This window comes from Triticum aestivum, chromosome 5D, assembly GCF_018294505.1.
Source record: "Triticum aestivum cultivar Chinese Spring chromosome 5D, IWGSC CS RefSeq v2.1, whole genome shotgun sequence".
Taxonomy (NCBI): Eukaryota; Viridiplantae; Streptophyta; class Magnoliopsida; order Poales; family Poaceae; genus Triticum; species Triticum aestivum.
Window position 1 is genome coordinate 556796755 of NC_057808.1, and position 16684 is coordinate 556813438.

Genomic DNA, 16684 nt, shown 5'->3' on the forward strand with positions numbered 1-16684 from the left:
CCAGATCCTCGAGGCTTAAATTTTTCTCCAGGCTCAAAGCAACCTTAGCAATCACAGTCAAAGGAACAATAGGTCTTTTAGCCGCATCAGATCCTGGAGCATCAGTATTAACTTCTGAAGCTCCATCTTGATCACAGGCATTTTTTCAAAACTATTAAATTCATCACCAACTACAAAAAATTGAAGTAAAAAGACAGTTGAATTCTAATCCACAAACCTACACCAAAGGAAGTTCTACTTATACATAAATGTCCAATATCCAGAAGTTCAACAACACCTAACAAAGCAGTAAAACAATGAACAATCTACAATTTACATACTATAAATAGAACAATCTACACCTTTGGCAATACTACATATAGACGAATGTCAATAAGTTCAACAATATATAACAAAGCAGTAAAACAAATGCGCAAAAGAGAAGTTCAACCAAATTTCATTATAAACAACAATAATTAAAAACAGAAGTTCAACTATGTCACCCAAGCAAGTAGTACAAAGAAAAGATGTAGCATGAGAACAAATACTACTTCACAGCCAAAACTGACTATCAATAACATGAAAATAAACACAAAAATACAAAGATATACACTATAAATATGAAACATTTGGGAAGTCGAAGAACACTTGGTGACATAGTTCACCATCAATTCATCAAAAAAAATTAAGCAACAATGTACTAACTTAAAACTAAGGGTAAAATGCATACACATCACCTATGTCACAAGTTCACACTTTCAAGAATGGGCAGTCCAACAAGACAACCAAGTGAAGAAATGGGCAGACATATAAAAGAAAACTGCTATTTAGAATACAAGATGCATATACATTAAAATACCTGAAGAAGGTTTTGAAGCCATGACAACACAACCCCCTTGATGAATGGTACTCCAAACCCTAGATCAACCTACAAATAACAGGGGAGAAATTACACATAATTAGCAAGTAGAAAATCATACAACAATACAAAAAGCAACTAAATCAAACCCTAGGATGAAACAACTAAAACACATCAAAAATCATGAAAGAAGTACAGTACCACATCTAAGCGAGCACAGCAAAAACTGCACTCATAAACTAACTAGCATGTGACACAAACAATCCAGACTACGAAATCAATAACAATGATGCATTTAGATACAACAGATCCAGCAGCAACCACCACACCACAGCCTTCTTACATGCATCTGACTCGTGAAATCACAAAAAGGGGGAATCAAATCCACACAAGAATGACGGGTGAAATAGCACACACAAGCATCCCAGAGATAAAAAATGACCAAGGGGGAATCGAATCCACCCACCACATGCACAAGAACCCTACCTAATCTCGCATCCAACCATTAGAAAAGAAGGGAGGAGGCGGATGCAACAGCACACAGACGAAACAGAGAGAGCTCGTCAGATCTGGCGAGTACTAAGAGTAGGCATTGGGGGAGGGGGCAGCATTTGTACCTCCCCAAACGATCCTGACGCACGAATCCGCAGTAGTTCTTCCACCCCCATGATGCGACCCGCACCTTGCAACCACGCAGATAGTTGCGGCGTCGCTTCAGAGGAGAAGAGAGCGAGCTGGGCGAGGGAGAGCGGGGCGTGGGGCAGAAATAGGAGCGGGGCGGGCGCCGGTTACTCCACTCACGAGCGCAGGAGACAGCGGCGGAGAACTCGGGGGAAGTTAGAGGAAGCGAGTAGAGCGACGGAGAGGGAGAAGAGAGCGGGGCAACAAAGAGGGGATGGGATTTCTGAGAGGTGGTGCGCGAGCGAGACAGGAAGTAAATGCATGTGTCTAGCTGTTGTTGGAGAGCCGGGGTTAATTACAATTTTACACCTGCGCCACTAAAAAGTAAATACATCTCCTAAAAAATGAATGCACCATTTGAATGCATCTCTTTAAAAAAACATAAGATCAAAATAACAATCTGCTGGTATCCCTTATAACCAAAAATTGATGCCAAAAAGAAGGTCAAGTACACTACCAAGGGAAGTAAAATACATTCACAAAAAAATACAAATAAAGAAGAAGTACAGAAAAATAAATAACACAAGTTCAAGTACACTATCAAGTGAAGTAAGACAAATGAATAAATAAACACTAATAAACAAACGGAAGAAGTTCAAATACAAAAACATATGAAGTCCATATATCAAAGTAAGATACACAACTTAGAAACTAAATCCTAAATCCTAAACCCTAAACCCTAGCCCTAAACCCTAAACCCTAAGATAGATACTGGGGTCACGAATGTGACGGACTCACCTCCAAATGCGATGACGCGGCACGCCGCGTCGTCGCCTGCTCTGGCTCGTTCCTGTCTCAACCTCGCAGGGGGAGGGGAGGAGGTCCTGACCACCCTTCCCCCAGCTCGGCCTCGCTCTACCGCATTGTTGTGCGCTTAGGTTGATAGGTGCAATGTGATTATTATGTTTCTACCCCCACCACACGCACCCCAGAACCACACCCCTAAGATAGATAGTGGGGTCACGGATGTGATGGACTCGCCTCCTCATGCGACGACGCGGCACGTCGCGTCGTCGCCTGCTCTGGCCCGTTCCTGTCTCGGCCTCGCAGGGGGAGGGGAGGGGTGGTCCCAACCCCCCTCCCCCCCGGCTCGGCCTCACACTACCGCATTGTTGCACGCTTAGCTTGACAGGCGCAATGCGATTATTCTGTTTTCACACCCACCACACGCACCCCAGAGCCACACCCCTAAGATAGATAGTGGGGTCGCGGATGTGGCGGACTCGCCTCCGCATGCGACGAAGCGACACACAGTGTCGTCGCCCGCTCTGGCTCGTTCCTGCCTTGGCCTCGCAGGAGGGGAGGGGGGTCCTGACCCCCCCCCCCCCCGACTCGGCCTCGCGCTACCGCATTGCCGTGCGCTAGGTTGACAGGCGCAATGCAATTTTCAATGATTAAATAATTAAAACCCAAAAAATATCAAAATTTATTGAAGAAGTTCAAGTTGTAAAGTCACAGAAGTTCAGGGGTTTGAAAAAACATTATATGCACACGTCAAAAAAATAGAAATGTATAGGAGCAAAAACCTAGTAAGTTCGGGTTAAATACGTACTGAAGTGCTACCATTGTTCGAAGTATTCAAACATGATACGAAAAAAGTATGCGTGCATACTTGGTACAAATCCCACGGTTGCACCTAGACAAACCCTAAAAAATTTCAAAAAATTGAAAATTACTAAAACAAAAAACAAAGTAACCCAAAAGTTCAATCCCTGGTACAATAGAAGTCCGTCTTCTACTACAGACCTTGGGAATAAAGAAGTTCAAATAGTGATGATATAAAAGTCCAGGTTTATGTAAAACCTCGAACTAGCATACAAAAGTTCATGATGGTTATTAACTGAAGTCCAACAAGCTATTAGATAACGAGAACATACTAGAAAAAAATATAAAATATATGCATATCAATCGTCCAAACAATTCAATGGACTTGCTACACAACCAATGCAAAGAATGATAAAATGACAGTAAAAAGGAAAGAAATACAGAGGACTTGATGCACAACCTTGCAAGATGAAGGAAAGTCACAAGTTCAGGTATGAACAACGTAGAAGTCCAGCTTGTACAACGGCCATTAGATGATCTAGATAATATGAACGAACGAATTCGTCCGAAGCATAAAATCCTCTACGCCTGATTAGAACACGTCTGCAACCCCTTGGAAATGATCTGGCAACTCCCTTTCCACAACAAAAATGACCAGAGGGCACATCTGAAAACCGCAAAAACACCTTGTGCAACAGTCGCGGGAGTGCCAACATCAGATTGCCAGAAATCAAACCGTATGGACCCTCCTGATTGAAATTGATGACGTAGTAAGCCTTGAATTTCACTAAAGTACGCAAATCAGCTAGGAAACTTTACAGATAAACAAGAAATCGTCAGAAGCGGAGGATGCATTTCGGGTGGATGAAGAACACGGCCGATTTCAAAATAGCAAAAATTTGTGCAACAAAATCATACCAAAACACAATTCCCATCGTGCCAGAGCTTCGACAACACCCACAACAAGCATTAAACTCGCAACAGACACAAGTTCATCGTCACCCGAGAGCAAATCTGCCAACGAGTGTGATTCCTATTTAAAACGCGCATTTAGTTGATAAAAACCGTGTCCACATTACACTTACAACACAAACAACACGACTGATCAGAAAAACTCGCGGTAGAAGTCACGGTTACGAAGATAGCCTGAAGGCCGAGTTCGTACAGGAAGAAGTCCAGGTTGTGTAACTCAGGAAGTCCAGGTTGTGATCAGAATATTATTCTCATCCCATGATCAGAGTAGTGTTTATATATATATATTGTGTGTGTGTGTGCGCGCGCGCATGGTCGTACGAGAAATTCTATATATGATATATGATTGGTCGTACGAGAAATTCTATTATATATGACGTGTATAGTATGTAGTAGCGGTGGCACTTGACGACTGCAGTATCGTAAAATAAGTTTGAAATGAAAAACAATTAAATGGAAAACACAAAACAAAAAGTAAAAATAAACCATAATTTATAAATCCTAAAACCCTAAACCTCTAGTCCCGGTTGGTGTCACCAACCGGGACCAAAGGTCCCCCAGCCCCCGGCGCGAGCTCGTGCCACGTGGTGGGCCTTTGGTCCCGGGCCGTGACGAACCGAGACTAGGGGGGCTTTAGTCCCCATCCATTAGTGTCGGTTGGTGAACCGGAACTAAAGACCCTTACGAACCGGGACTAAAGCCTGATTTTGCACTAGTGTGTGAATGTTTGATGGTGTATGGATATTATGATATCCCTACGATGTTGGTACTCCGAAGGAGCTGCCAACTATCTAAATTATGGTTGTCGAATTCCTTTTCATTCTATATATATGCAAAATTTTGCATCCACAAATACATAGCTCCATATAAAGACCAATTCGCTCTTTACAAGGACACTACACGAGGATCCATAAATGCAAGACCAACTAAACTATGTATGAATGTGGAGCTTAACATGTGCTCCATCCTTCCAAAAATATAAGGCGCAATTGACTTTACACGATCTTTGATGCACGATTTTGACCACTTATATTTTGGGAAGGAGGGTGTTGGGGAACGTAGTAATTTCAAAAATCTTACTACGCACACGCAAGATCATGGTGATGCATAGCAACGAGAGGGGAGAGTGTGTCCACGTACCCTCGTAGACCGAAAGCGGAAGCGTTAGCACAACGCGGTTGATGTAGTCGTACGTCTTCACGATCCGACCGATCAAGTACCGAACGCACGGCACCTCCGAGTTCAGCACACGTTCAGCCCGATGACGTCCCTCGAACTCTGATCCAGCCGAGTGTTGAGGGAGAGTTTCGTCAGCATGACGGCATGGTGACGATATTGATGTTCTACCGACGCAGGGCTTCCCCTAAGCACCGCTACAGTATTATCGAGGTGGACTATGGTGGAGGGGGGCACCGCACACGGCTAAAATATCAAACGATCAATTGTTGTTTCTCTAGGGTGCCCCCCTGCCCCCGTATATAAAGGAGCAAGGGGGGAGGTGCGGCCGGCCAGGAGGGGGCGCGCCAGGAGGAGTCCTACTCCCACCGGGAGTAGGACTCCCTCCCTTTTCCTTGTTGGACTAGGAGAGGAGGGGGAAAGAGGTGGAGGAGAGGAAGGAAAGGGGGGCGCCGCCCCCCTCTCCTTGTCCTATTCGGCCTAGGGGGAGCGGAGCGCGGCCCTGCCCTGGCCGCCTCTCCTCTTCTCCACTAAGGCCCACTATGGCCCATTATGTCCCCGGGGGGGGGGGGGGTTCCGGTAACCCCTCGGTACTCCGGTAAAATCCCGATTTCACTCGGAACACTTCCGATATCCAAACATAGGCTTCCAATATATCAATCATCATGTCTCGACCATTTTGAGACTCCTCGTCATGTCCGTGATCACATCCGGGACTCCGAACAACCTTCGGTACATCAAAACATATAAACTCATAATATAACTGTCATCGTAACTTTAAGCGTGCGGACCCTACGGGTTCGAGAACTATGTAGACATGACCGAGATACGTCTCCGGTCAATAACCAATAGCGGAACCTGGATGCTCATATTGGCTCCCACATACTCTATGAAGATCTTTATCGGTCAGACCGCATAACAACATACGTTGTTCCCTTTGTCATCGGTATGTTACTTGCCCGAGATTCGATCGTCGGTATCTCAATACCTAGTTCAATCTCGTTACCGGCAAGTCTCTTTACTCGTTCCGTAATACATCATCCTGCAACTAACTCATTAGTTGCAATGCTTGGAAGGCTTAAGTGATGTGCATTACCGAGTGGGCCCTGAGATACCTCTCCAACAATCGGAGTGACAAATCCTAATCTCGAAATACGCCAACCCAACAAGTACCTTCGGAGACACCTGTAGAGCACCTTTATAATCACCCATTTACGTTGTGACGTTTGGTAGCACATAAAGTGTTCCTCCGATAAACAGGAGTTGCATAATCTCATAGTCATGGGAACATGTATAAGTCATGAAGAAAGCAATAGCAACATACTAAACGATCAAGTGCTAAGCTAACGGAATGGGTCAAGTCAATCACATCATTCTCCTAATGATGTGACCCCGTTAATCAAATGACAACTCAGGTCCATGGCTAGGAAACTCAACCATCTTCGATTAACGAGGTAGTCAAGTAGAGGCATACTAGTGACACTATGTTTGTCTATGTATTCACACATGTATTATGTTTCCGATTAATACAATTTTAGCATGAATAATAAACATTTATCATGATATAAGGAAATAAATAATAACTATATTGTTGCCTCTAGGGCATATTTCCTTCAGTCTCCCACTTGCACTAGAGTCAATAATCTAGTTCACATCGCCATGTGATTTAACATCAATAGTTCACATCTTTATGTGGTTACCACCCATAGTTCACATCGACATGTGACCAACACTCAAAGGGTTTACTAGAGTCAGTAATCTAGTTCACATCGCTATGTGATTAACACCCAAAGAGTACTAAGGTGTGATCATGTTTCGCTTGTGAGATAATATTAGTCAACGGGTCTGTCACATTCAGATCCGTAAGTATTTTGCAAATTTCTATGTCTACAATGCTCTGCACGGAGCTACTCTAGCTAATAGCTCCCACTTTCAATATGTATCCAGATTGAGACTTAGAATCATCTGGATCAGTGTCAAAACTTGCATCGACGTAACCCTTTACGACAAACCTTTTGTCACCTCCATAATCGAGAAACATATCCTTATTCCACTAAGGAAAATTTTGACCGCTGTCCAGTGATCTACTCCTAGATCACTATTGTACTCCCTTGCCAAAATCAGTGTAGGGTATACAATAGATCTGGTACACAGCATGGCATACTTTATAGAACCTATGGCCGAGGCATAGGGAATGACTTTCATTCTCTTTCTATCTTCTGTTGTGGTCGGGTTTTGAGTCTTACTCAAGTTCACATCTTGTAACACAGGAAAGAACTCTTTCTTTGACTGTTCCATTTTGAACTACTTCAAAATCTTGTCAAGGTATGTACTCATTGAAAATCTTATCAAGCGTCTTGATCTATCTCAATAGATCTTGATGCCGAATATATAAGCAGCTTCACCGAGGTCCTTCATTGAAAAACTCTTATTCAAATATCCCTTTATGCTATCCAGAAATTCTATATCATTTCCAATCAACAATATGTCATCCACATATAATATCAGAAATGCTACAGGGCTCCCACTCACTTTCTTGTAAATACAGGTCTTTATCCAAAAGTCTGTATAAAACCATATGCTTTGACCAACTCATCAAAGCGTATATTCCAACTCCGAGATGCTTGCACCAGTCCATAGATGGATCGCTGGAGCTTGCACACTTTGTTAGCTCCCTTTGGATCGACAAAACCTTCTGGTTGCATCATATACAACTCTTCTTCCAGAAATCCATTCAGGAATGCAGTTTTGACATCCATTTTCCAAATTTCATAATCATAAAATGCGGTAATTGCTAACGTGATTCAGACAGACTTAAGCATCGCTACGAGTAAGGAAATCTCATCGTAGTCAACACCTTGAACTTGTCAAAAACCTTTTTTTTGCGACAATTCGAGCTTTGTAGATCGTAACACTACTATCAGCGTCCGTTTTCCTCTTGAAGATCCATTTATTCTCAATGGCTTGCCGATCATCGGGTAAGTCAACCAAAGTCCACACTTTGTTCTCATACATGGATCCCATCTCAGATTTCATGGCCTCAAGCCATTTCGCGGAATCTGGGCTCATCATCGCTTCCTCATAGTTCGTAGGTTCGCCATGGTCAAGTAACATGACCTCCAGAACAGGATTACCGTACCACTCTGATGTGGATCTCACTCTGGTTTACCTACGAGGTTCGGTAGTAACCTGATCTGAAGTTACATGATCATCATCATTAGCTTCCTCACTAATTGGTGTAGGAGTCACAGGAACAGATTTCTGTGATGAACTACTTTCCAATAAGGGAGCAGGTACAGTTACCTCATCAAGTTCTACTTTCCTCCCACTCACTTCTTTCGAGAGAAACTCCTTCTCTAGAAAGGATCCATTCTTAGCAACGAATATCTTGCCTTCGGATCTGTGATAGAAGGTGTACCCAACTGTCTCCTTTGGGTATCCTATGAAGACACATTTCTCAGATTTGGGTTTGAGCTTATCAGGATGAAACTTTTTCTTATAAGCATCGCAACCCCAAACTTTAAGAAACGACAACTTTGGTTTCTTGCCAAACCACAGTTCATAAGGCGTCGTCTCAACGGATTTCGATGGTGCCCTATTTAACGTGAATGTAGTCGTCTCTAAAGCATAACCCCAAAACGATAGCGGTAAATCAGTAAGAGACATCATAGATCGCACCATATCTAGTAAAGTACGATTACGACGTTCGGACACACCATTACGCTGTGGTGTTCCGGGTGGCATGAGTTTGTGAAACTATTCCACATTGTTTTATATGAAGGCCAAACTCGTAACTCAAATATTCTCCTCCACGATCAGATCATAGAAACTTTATTTTCTTGTTACGATGATTCTCCACTTCACTCTGAAATTCTTTGAACTCTTCAAATGTTTCAGACTTGTGTTTCATTAAGTAGATATACCCATATCTGCTCAAATCATCTGTGAAGGTCAGAAAATAACGATACTCGACACGAGCATCAACACTCATTAGATCGCATACATCGGTATGTATTATTTCCAATAAGTCACTAGCTCGTTCCATTGTTCCGGAGAACGGAGTTTTAGTCATCTTGCCCATAAGGCATGGTTCGCAAGCATCAAATGATTCATAATCAAGTGATTCAAAAAGCCCATCAGCATGGAGTTTCTTCATGCGCTTTACACCAATATGACCTAAATGGCAGTGCCACAAATAAGTTGCACTATCATTATTAACTTTGCATATTTTGGCTTCAATATTATGAATATGTGTACCACTACGATCGAGATCCAATGAACCATTTTCATTGGGTGTATGACCATTGAAGGTTTTATTCATGTAAACAGAACAACAATTATTCTCTGACTTTAAATGAATAACTGTATTGCAATAAACATGGTCAAATCATATTCATGCAAAACGCAAATGCCAAATAACATTTATTTAGGTTTAACACTAATCCCGAAAGTATATGGAGTGTGCGATGATGATCATATCAATCTTGGAACTACTTCCAACACACATCATCACCTCACCCTCAACTAGTTTCTGTTCATTCTGCAATTCCCGTTTCGAGTTACTACTCTTAGCAACTGAACCAGTATCAAATGCCGAGGGGTTGCTATAAACACTAGTAAAGTACACATCAATAACATGTATATCCAATATACATTTGTTCACTTTGCCATGCTTCTTATCCGCCAAATACTTGGGGCAGTTCCGCTTCCAGTGACCAGTCCCTTTGCAGTAGAAGCACTCAGTTTCAAGCTTAGGTCCAGACTTGGGCTTCTTCACTTGAGCAGCAACTTGCTTGCCGTTCTTCTTGAAGTTCCCCTTCTTCCCTTTTCCCTTTTTCTTGAAACTAGTGGTATTGTCAACCATCAACACTTGATGCTTTTCTTGATTTCTACCTTCGTCAATTTCAGCATCACGAAGAGCTTGGGAATCGTTTCCATTATCCCTTGCATATTATAGTTCATCACGAAGTTCTAGTAACTTGGTGATAGTGACTAGAGAACTCTGTCAATCACTATCTTATCTGGAAGATTAACTCCCACTTGATTCAAGTGATTGTAGTACTCAGACATTCTGAGCACATGCTCACTAGCTGAGCAATTCTCCTCCATCTTGTAGGCAAAGTACTGTCAGAGGTCTCATACCTCTTGACACGGGCATGAGTATGAAATACCAATTTCAACTCTTGGAACATCTTATATGCTCCATGGCGTTCAAAACATTTTTGAAGTCCCGGTTCTAAGCCGTAAAGCATGGTGCACTAAACTATCAACTAGTTATCATACTGAGCTTTGTCAAACGTTCATAACATCTGCATCTGCTCCTGCAATAGGTCTGTGAAGTAGCGGTGCATCAAGGACATAATTCTTATGTGCAGCAATGAGGATAATCCTCAGATCACGGATCCAATCCGCATCATTGCTATTAACATCTTTCAACTTAGTTTTCTCTAGGAACATATCAAAAACAAAACAGGGGAGCTAAACGCGAGCTATTGATCTACAACATAGATATGCAAATACTATCAGGACTAAGTTCATGATAAATTAAAGTTCAATTAATCATATTACTTAAGAACTCCCACTTAGATAGACATCCCTCTAATCATCTAAGTGATCACGTGATCCATATCAACTAAACCATAACCGATCATCACGTGAAATGGAGTAGTTTTCAATGGTGAACATCACTATGTTGATCATATCTACTATATGATTCACGCTCGACCTTTCGGTCTCAGTGTTCTGAGGCCATATCTGCATATGCTAGGCTCGTCAAGTTTAACCTGAGTATTCTGCGTGTGCAAAACTGGCTTGCACCCGTTGTAGATGGACGTAGAGCTTATCACACCCGATCATCACGTGGTGTCTGGGCACGACGAACTTTGGCAACGGTGCATACTCAGGGAGAACACTTATACCTTGAAATTTAGTGAGAGATCATCTTATAATGCTACCGTCGATCTAAGCAAAATAAGATGCATAAAAGATAAACATCACATGCAATCAATATAAGTGATATGATATGGCCATCATCATCTTGTGCTTGTGATCTCCATCTCTGAAGCACCGTCATGATCACCATCGTCACCGGCGCGACACCTTGATCTCCATCGTAGCATCGTTGTCGTCTCGCCAATTTATACTTCTACGACTATCGCTACCGCTTAGTGATAAAGTAAAGCATTACAGGGCGATTGCATTGCATACAATAAAGCGACAACCATATGGTTCCTGCCAGTTGCCGATAACTCAGTTACAAAACATGATCATCTCATACAATAAAATAGAGCATCATGCCTTGACCATATCACATCACAACATGCCCTGCAAAAACAAGTTAGACGTCCTCTAATTTGTTGTTGCAAGTTTTTACGTGGCTGCTACGAGCTGAGCAAGAACCGTTCTTACCTACGCATTAAAACCACAACGATAGTTCGTCAAGTTAGTGCTGTTTTATCCTTCTCAAGGACCGGGCGTAGCCACACTCGGTTCAACTAAAGTTGGAGAAACTGACACCCGCCAGCCACCTGTGTACAAAGCACATCGGTAGAACCAGTCCCGCGTAAGCGTACGCGTAATGTCAGTCCGGGCCGCTTCATCCAACAATACCGCCGAACCAAAGTATGACATGCTGGTAAGCAGTATGACTTGTATCGCCCACAACTCACTTGTGTTCTGCTCGTGCATATAACATCTACGCATAAAAACTGGCTCGGATGCCACTGTTGGGGAACGTAGTAATTTCAAAAATCTTCCTACGCACACGCAAGATCATGGTGATGCATAGCAACGAGAGGGGAGAGTGTGTCCACGTACCCTCGTAGACCGAAAGCGGAAGCGTTAGCACAACGCGGTTGATGTAGTCATACGTCTTCACAATTCGACCGATCAAGTACCGAACGCACGGCACCTCCGAGTTCAGCACACGTTCAGCCCGATGACGTCCCTCGAACTCCGATCCAGCCGAGTGTTGAGGGAGAGTTTCGTCAGCATGACAGCGTGGTGACGATGTTGATGTTCTACCGACGCAGGGCTTCGCCTAAGCACCGCTACAGTATTATCGAGGTGGACTATGGTGGAGGGGGGCACCGCACACGGCTAAAAGATCAAACGATCAATTGTTGTGTCTCTAGGGTGCCCCCCTGCCCCCCCTATATAAAGGAGCAAGGGGGAGGTGCGGCCGGCCAGGAGGGGGCGCGCCAGGAGGAGTCCTACTCCCACCGGGAGTAGGACTCCCTCCCTTTTCCTTGTTGGACTAGGAGAGGAGGGGGAAAGAGGTGGAGGAGAGGAAGGAAGGGGGGGCGCCCCCCTCTCCTTGTCCTATTCGGACTAGGGGGGAGGGGCGCGCGGCCCTGCCTTGGCCGCCTCTCCTCTTCTCCACTAAGGCCCACTATGGCCCATTAAGTCCCCAGGGGGGTTCCGGTAACCCCTCGGTACTCCGGTAAAATCCCGATTTCACCCGGAACACTTCCGATTTCCAAACATAGGCTTCCAATATATCAATCTTCATGTCTCGACCATTTTGAGATTCCTCGTCATGTCTGTGATCACATCCGGGACTCCGAACAACCTTCGGTACATCAAAACATATAAACTCATAATATAACTGTCATCGTAACTTTAAGCGTGCAGACCCTATGGGTTCGAGAACTATGTAGACATGACCGAGATACGTCTTCGGTCAATAACCAATAGCGGAACCTGGATGCTCATATTGGCTCCCACATATTCTACGAATATCTTTATCGGTCAGACCGCATAACAACATACGTTATTCCCTTTGTCATCGGTATGTTACTTGCCCGAGATTCGATCGTCGGTATCTCAATACCTAGTTCAATCTCGTCACCGGCAAGTCTCTTTACTCGTTCCGTAATACATCATCCCGCAACTAACCCATTAGTTGCAATGCTTGCAAGGCTTAAGTGGTGTGCATTACCGAGTGGGCTCTGACATACCTCTCCGACAATCGGAGTGACAAATCATAATCTCGAAATATGCCAACCCAACAAGTACCATCAGAGACACCTGTAGAGCACCTTTATAATCACCCATTTATGTTGTGACGTTTGGTAGCACACAAAGTGTTCCTCCGATAAACAGGAGTTGCATAATCTCATAGTCATAGGAACATGTATAAGTCATGAAGAAAGCAATAGCAACATACTAAACGATCAAGTGCTAAGCTAACGGAATGGGTCAATTCAATCACCTCATTCTCCTAATGATGTGACCCCGTTAATCAAATGACAACTCATGTCCATGGATAGGAAACTCAACCATCTTCGATTAACGAGCTAATCAAGTAGAGGCATACTAGTGACACTATGTTTGTCTATGTATTCACACATGTATTATGTTTCCGGTTAATACAATTTTAGCATGAATAATAAACATTTATCATGATATAAGGAAATAAATAATAACTTTATTATTGCCTCTAGGGCATATTTTCTTCAGAGGGAGTATAAGCTTTGTATTTCATGGGTACTTCATTTTTTTGTGACTGGGTATGACTTTTTTGACAAAGGGCGATTTTATTATCTCAGGATGTAGCATCAAGCGGATATAAAACATTACGAGTAACACCCAGCCTCTGCATAATTACGATGCACAACGCCAAATCCAAAAGTATGACAAAAATCATGAAAAAAACCGACATATCGGCAATAGTAGAGTCCTATAGACCGACACTATGCCTATGTCGAAGGTGATGGTGGATTGATCCGGAGGTTCTGCTGCCACCCATGTTAGGAAAAAACCTCTGTAGCCACCTGCTCCAACCGCGTACACACTGCCTTGAAGAACAATGGTTGGTGCTCCAGTCGTTGTAGTATAGACCACCTATGAAGCGAGTGCGTACAACGGAAAATAACCTGCAGAGGAGAAGCATTTTTTCCATTAAAAACAAAGTCGCTTCTACATAGTTAGAGCGACCAAATTAAGGCATACACTTCCACCCTTCTAAGCGCTTCAAACCTATTTATAATGTCGTCCAACCAGTGACCAAATGTATTGGCAACACTTGTGGGCGGATATAAATTTGACGCTATTTGGATGACTGACCACGTAGAACGTGCAAATTTGCATTGGAAAAAGACGTGTTTGATTGTCTCGTCATGAGTACAAAAAAACACTTCTTACTACCTGTGAGTTGCGCCATGCGAGGTTGTCTTAGATTAACACAACTCCCTTATGAAGATACCACATGAAGATTTTCATTTTTAGTGGAATCTTGGACTTTCAAATTTTCTTGTTATCACTTACCGATACCTCAGCATGCGTGAGCGCACGGTACATAGAGTCTACTTTGAAAGACCCTGATGTAGTATGGTTTCAGCGAAACACATCCCAACTTTGTCTCAGGTTAATCGAATCCAGCCGGGACAAAAGATTATGCCATGACAGAAGTCGGGGGCCAATCAAATCCCGCCTGAATGAAATATTCGGTGGGGATGAACTGAGCACATCCGTAATAGTATTGTTCTTATCGCGAGCAATGTTATATAAGGTTGGATATTGTTCTCTGAGACTGGCATTGCCTAGCCAGTTGTCTTCCCAGAAACGAATCTTCGACCTGTCTTTTATTGTGAAATATCCAAAGCGAAAGAGATGTTTCTTTGCCACCACTAGACCAGCCAAAAAGTGAGTCACTAGGTCTTCAATATGGCCGGGATAGCGCCTTTTAGCCTAGACACTTGTTGCACAGCACGGTTTGCCAAACACCATCCTTAATTAGTAAGAAGTTTGAACAACCATTTACTAAGCAGAGCCTCATTTTTGACCTGCAGGTCATGAATTCCAAGGCCGCCTTGGTCTTTTGGCCTACAAACCACACTCCATTTGGCCAACCTATATTTTTTTTCTTTTCTCCATCTCCTTGCCAAAAAAAATCTAGATATAAAATATTTCAGTCTTTGTAGGATCCCTTTTGGGACTTGGAAGAAGGAAAGCATATAGAGTACCATAATTGTGAGGATGGATTTAATCAAAACCAGTCGGCCTTCAACTGACAGCATCTTTCCTTTCCAACTGCTCAATCGTTTCTCTAGATGCTCCTCTACGTGCTTCCACTCCGCAATGATGAGATGCCGATAGTGGATCGGTATTTCCAAATATTTAATCAGGAAGGGGCCATGTGCACAACCAAAGAGGCCAGCATAATCGGCAGCAGCCTCAACGGCTTCTCGAAAGCAGAAAAGTTTGCTTTTATGAAAGTTAACTTTTAGACCCAACATTTTGTCAAATGCCGAAAGCAAGAGTTTCAGGTTTCTAGCCTTGTCTAGGTCATGTTCCATAAAATGAATTGTGTCATCGGCATATTGCAGAACAGATAGGCCACCATCAACAAGATGTGACACTACTCCTGCTATCTGGCCGTCCTGCTTGGCGCGCTCAATCAAAATAGCCAACATGTTAGCAACAATGTTAAATATCATTTTGGACATGGGGTCACCCTGTCGTACTCCTTTTTTTGTCTGAAAGTAATGGCCTACATCATCTTTTACTTTGATGGCCACACTACCTCCAGTTATAAAATTTTGGATCCACTGAAGCCATTTATCGGAGAAACCTTTCACTAATAGGGCTTGTTGAAGAAAAGACCATTTGACCTTGTCATAGGCTTTTTTGAAAGTCGAATTTGAATACTACTCCAGTCTCATGCAAAATTATTAAGCCATCGAGTATATTCCTTCCTTTCATGAACGCCGTTTGAGATGGCCGAACAACATGGTAGCTACCCCTTATTTTGGGTAACGCCTAGCAAGCCAGCAAGGGTCAATGGAAGAGTCGCTGGCAGCATTGCCTGGAAGAGATGTATACCGTGTGGCCGTTTCCCTTTTTTTCTCTTTTCATGTAGTTATAGTAAAATGATGCATGTGGAGTAGCATCTGTCATTGATGTTTGAGTAAACATCTATTCACTCTATTCTTGAATATTATATTATTGAAGAAACAAAAGATGAACGATTACTGTAAATCATTAACTATTCTACAACAAAAGATATTGCATCATCATGCAAACTGTACTAAGGATTATCATAGCATGTAAGACCTATATTCCAAAGGTAGCTAAATCATTTCACCGGAATAAATCTGAAAAGTGATGTAGACAAGTAAAGTACTAGCCTAAAACTCTAAATAGGCCAAACTATTTATTGATTATTAAGTGTATATTGTTCAAACCATGTGCACGGGCGACAACTAGTATGCAATAACTATTGACATGACAACAAGTGCAACCATGGATTCCTAGGTTTACTGGTTCCAAGTAGAGGCAGTCTTCCTCGTTATCTCACATCTCGAACATCAACGACTCTAAATTTCATCTGCCGTTAGGCGGAGCTTGGTCGCTCATCTCACAAGAGTCACATCACATCGATCTCTTCCAGACAACGCTGCCGGCAACTCTTCCGTTGACCCTTTGCTGGCTTGCTAGGCGTTACCCACCACAAAATAAGGGGTGGCTGAT